Source organism: Triticum urartu, chromosome 4A (assembly GCF_056163025.1).
Source record: "Triticum urartu cultivar PI428250 chromosome 4A, HENAU_Tu73, whole genome shotgun sequence".
NCBI classification, from domain to species: Eukaryota; Viridiplantae; Streptophyta; class Magnoliopsida; order Poales; family Poaceae; genus Triticum; species Triticum urartu.
Genome location: NC_141876.1, coordinates 331,544,817 through 331,549,739, shown reverse-complemented (window position 1 = coordinate 331,549,739; position 4,923 = coordinate 331,544,817). Strand labels below are relative to the sequence as shown.

At 46.0% G+C, this 4,923-nt stretch overlaps 1 pseudogene; it reads right to left on the bottom strand.

The window, feature by feature from the left end:
- Positions 1-894: 894 nt before the first annotated feature.
- Positions 895-2,297, bottom strand: LOC125553801 (small ribosomal subunit protein uS2m pseudogene; annotated as a pseudogene).
- Between the last annotated feature and the right edge of the window lie 2,626 nt (positions 2,298-4,923).

The window sequence follows — 4,923 nt, the reverse complement described above, 5'->3', positions numbered from 1 at the left end:
GTTGGGCTTCCGCTTGAAGGTTGCCGAGTACATGTCGTGTAAACGGCGGTAAGTGGTGAAAGCGTGTATGAAGAAGTACACCCCTGCAGGGTTAACATCATCTATTCGAATAGCCGCATCCACGGTAAAGGACTACTTGGTTGCCTATACAGTTCATAGACAAGTTAATGGATACTACTAAAAGACTCAAGATAAGTGTGAGTACCGAGGATGGCCCTCTCGTAGGATGACGAGGGAGGATCCCCTGTGGAGTATTGTGTTGGTGAGTAGTGGACTCGTGTGCGAAAACTATTTTACTAGTGGAGTCTCGTAGGATAGCTTAGCCAAGAGTCAAAGCTGGCTTGCTGCAATAACTCCACCACCTTCTTGAGAATGAGCATGTATAGTAGGTTCTGATGTAAGACTTGCTGAGTACCTTTGTACTCATGTTTGCTTAATTACTATTTTCAGACGACAACACCACCCCCTCCGATGGGTTCTACGTAGACCTTGATGTCGACGAGTGACTAGCCACCCAGGTGGTGATCCTGGCCATGGAGGGCCCTATGTAGATAGACAGGCTTCGAGAAGCCTTCTTTCTTTCTAGTGTCTGTACTCAGACTATTTGCTTCCGCATGTGCTTGTATGCTTGTATGATTTGAGTGTCGGGTCATGTGACCCCTACCTGTATGAACATGTTATGTATGGCTCCAAAATATCACTACGGACAAGATGAGCTAATAGAAAAAGTTAGGGCAACAGATGATAGCGACTCGCTAGACTCGAACTGGCATAGGCGGATCGGATCAAACGAAATTAGCCTTTCTTCCATCAACAGGAATCGCTTTGATTTCGTAGTTCAAGAGGATGGTGGGGGCAACCTCTCTACATCTGCGGGCCGGTAGGCCAGCCAACTAACTCTTCAAATGAAGAACTGATTACTCCACATCTATGAACCTATCATTCCCCGCCCTTGCCCATTATTTCTTTTTGTATCACGCTAGGACTTTGCCTCTTTTTTTGAGGAAAAATATGGAAGTAGAATCTCCTCTCTTTTAGAGGCGTCTTCCAAATCCAATTTAAGATCAATGAGGTCTTTCAGAGAGCCGCTACTCTTTCCATTAAATTCTAGGATCTCTTCGATCCTATGCGCAAAAGCAAGGTGTGAGCCCGCGACCCCTCGATCGCTCTCAGAGTCAATCGGCCCAAACCGGGTTATGAGCTCAACGAAAAAAAAAGTATTTTTAGAAATTGCCTGCAAAACCGCCTTGCGAGCGTTAGCGTCAGCGTCAGCGCCATCTCCCGATGGATATTTTTTGCGCATCTCCAATAGCGCCTTGGCCCTATTTTCTTCTTCGTCTATTGGGGAAGAAGAAGAGGTGGAGTAGCAGGCGGATCTCATCCCTCCTGCGGACTTCCCCGTACTCAAAGTGACTCTGAGAGATTGCGCTTCTCTACTAATCGCATTCTGTTCAAGAATCACTGTTTTCATGATCGAATGACAAAATAGATATACGAACTGTATAGGATCATTCGCTGGGATGGGATAAGTGATTCTTTTATAGGATTCCCATGGGATCGTAGAATCAACTAAGGATGGAATAGGTATTTGTGATCGATCAGCTTCCAGTATGACCGAAGACTTTCTATCTGCATTCAGAATAACCACACAATCAGGTTGTTGGTTCAACCCAAAATTGATCTTCTTCTTTCTTGAACGGAATTTTTTTTATTTGCAAAAGATTTGGTCAAAAACGCCCCGATCTTCCATTGAGAATCATCGAAACAATGAGAATTCACATTTCTTAAATAGCTTCTTAAATAGCTCGCCATTTCTTCCGTTATCTCATAAATAAATAAATGATTGGTCTTTAAAAAGAAGGAACGGCCTTTTTGACGACTGGGAGATCCTATAAAATGAAGAGCGTTTCGTAAACAAATTAGTGTCTTGTCTGAATCGAGAATAGCAATTCCATTTCTTGAACCACGGATATAGACTTTGAAATGGTGATCAGCTACCCGACGGCCGAGATGTGCATTCGTACAAAGTAATTTAGTACAGACTATCGAAAGCATTGTCATTTTGCGATTTGAGTTCCGGAGATACAGGTGGTAAGTTATGGGTAATGCGGGGGAACTTTAAGACGAGATAGAATACCTAATATGGGAGTGGTTTAAGTGAGAGAATAGCTCCCTTACCAAACCAACTGAGCTATTTGCCATGTTTTTGACAAATGACCTAACTTTGATGTGATGTGCCCGGCTAGCCCGGATCATTCTTAGAGCAGTCGAGGTTACCGGAATTACGGCCTTCCATACAAGAAGAAATAAAGTTTATTCTCTAGAGCCTTTAAATAAAGTACTTGAGTTGTAGAGTTTTGTTGTGATGCCATCTTGTATTTGCACATATCGAGCATATTGTGTGTATGATTGAAATGCTTGGTATGTGTGGGATCTGACAATCTAGTTGTATATCCTTGGCAGCCTTTCTTATGGGGAAATGTAGTCTAGTGCTCCTCGAGCCATAGTAGTCCGCTACAGCCCGGTTCATGGGAGTCCTTCTAGCCCAGCACTACTGCTCAGGACACTTGACTGGCCGGCATGTGATTCACTTCGTTCCTATGTTTGTCCCTTCGGGGAAATGTCACGGTGTGACTTCCGGAGTCCTGCCTAGCTTGCTACAGCCCGGGTTCCCCGGAGTCCTGTTAGCCCAGTGCTACAGCCCGGATTCACACGCTGATGACCGACATTATCGATGTGATTCACGTATGCCTTTCTCCATAGGTCTGTGCTGCTTTGGGTTCACGACTAGCCATGTCGGCCCGGGTTCTCTGTCATATAGATGCTAGCAACACTATCATACACGTGAGCCAAAAGGCGCAAACGGTCCCGGGCTATGGTAAGGTGACTCCCGTGGGGATACCGTGCGTGAGGCCGCAATGTGATATGAGGTGTTACCGGCTAGATTGATGTGACTTGGAATCGGGGTCCTGACAGCGTTGGCATCAGAGCCGGACTGCCTGTAGGTTCGTTGAGCCAAACTGGTCGATGTCGAGTCTAGAAATGCTTTAGTTATATGTAGGGGAATTGATTGTGGGAGGGAATGTAAGGCTCTTTTACTCCTTTACCTTATGCCCTCTGATCTGTGTCATTCTCCTCTCATTCAACGTGGGTTAAGGACTAGGCTCTCTTCTTCTGTCAGGTTCACGTGTTACTAATCCGTAGTAGCTTATAGGATTGTTGTTACAAGCCTCAGTATAGTTTATACTACTTTTAGTATGTTGCCACTTGAATCAGAACCCTGATATGATGTTGTTGAGTGGTATTGCAAACTGTTGTGGATGTCTCAAATATTTTTCTTAGCATTTACAGCTGTTATGCTATCAAATTTTCCCTAGAAATTCTAATGTCTTTGCATTGTGGTTGTGCTTTCAGATGGACACTCATGCTCAAAACCAAGTGGTTCGCCTGACCCGGTGCCTCGATGTGCCCGGTCATACTGCTATGTTAGTCTGGGTAATGATCGAGACGGGTTACCGTTGGTATCCCGAATACACTGTCGAAGAGCAATTCCGAGACTTTAATCAAAGCCAATATTTCTGCACCGCCAGGATATTTCCTTCTTATCCTGGATCTACCGAGCCCCTCCACTGTTCCTATGGACTCGGGGTTACTGTTGAGATGGCTGTGCAGGATGCTGCCTATTCCATGATGACCATCATGCGAGTCCGGACTGGCCTGCTTCGGAACACCGACTTACGTTATATGTCAGCTTCACTCCCGGGAACGCAAGGGTATGTCTAGGCTATCTATGCTTACTCCACTCAGGAGGACTCACTAACTCGTACCACTATCGAGATGCTCGAGGATAAGGACCGAGAGAATCGGGCCTTGAGACTGGAGCTTTTCAACACCCGTGCTGATCATTGGGCCACTTTGACTCGGTTTGCACCTGCGGTGCAAGCTGGATGTATGGATACAAGGGATCTGTATCCTGTGAGATCTGCTCTGCCAGACATGGTGGATTGGCGTGATGTGGGAGGCATCACCCCACCCCGTGGTCCCCGCAGGCCACCGTTTGTTGGTCCAAGACCTCATCCTAGCTCCTTTGGTCCACAAGCTCCTCAGGACCGTCTGTTCCCGGATGATCACGTTGAACTTCCAGGCTATGGAGGTGACTTCTATGAGAACTACTACAGAGCTGTCTGAGTTAGTAGTAGTATCACTAGTATTGTAATAGTTGTATCTCCACTGTCCTGCGTGACTTGTGGAATATGACTTAGTGTGTAATCAATTCCGGAGGTGTAGACAAATAATGTATAGGAGCTTGGAATGCCTCCGATGAGATGTAACGTCTTTCATCATAGTTGTACTGTAGCCTGGGCTTGTAATAAACTATGTATGGTGTGTATGACCGTTGGTATATATATGGCAGTTCTATATTACCATGACATACGGATGAACATCTCTGCATTTAGTGTTATCCATTACATTCTGCACTTCCTTGCTAAGTTGTGCCATCCTTATCTAAACCGTTGTCTTGTTTTCTCCTAGGATGGTCAACACCCGCAGCAACCCTGCTGCCCTGGAGCAGGGGGAAGCCAGTGCAGTTAGGGATGAAATCTGCCCCACCCACCTTCTCTGGCCGAAGTATGCTAGAGGCGGAAAGAAACAAGCGTGAGACTAACCGCTTGCTGGAGCGGATTGAGTAGAACACTGCACGCCATCAGCGAAATGACTTGGTGTCAATCAGTGACTTCATCAAGTTGTACCCACCAAAGTTTAACCATTCTGTCGAGCCCCTCGACGCGGATGACTGGCTTCGCAGCATCACCCACAAGCTACGTTCTGCCAACGTAGCCGAAGCTGATAAGGTTACTTATGCTGCCTATCATCTCGAAGGCCCTGCTAGCCTTTGGTGGGAAAATTTTGAAGCTATGCGCC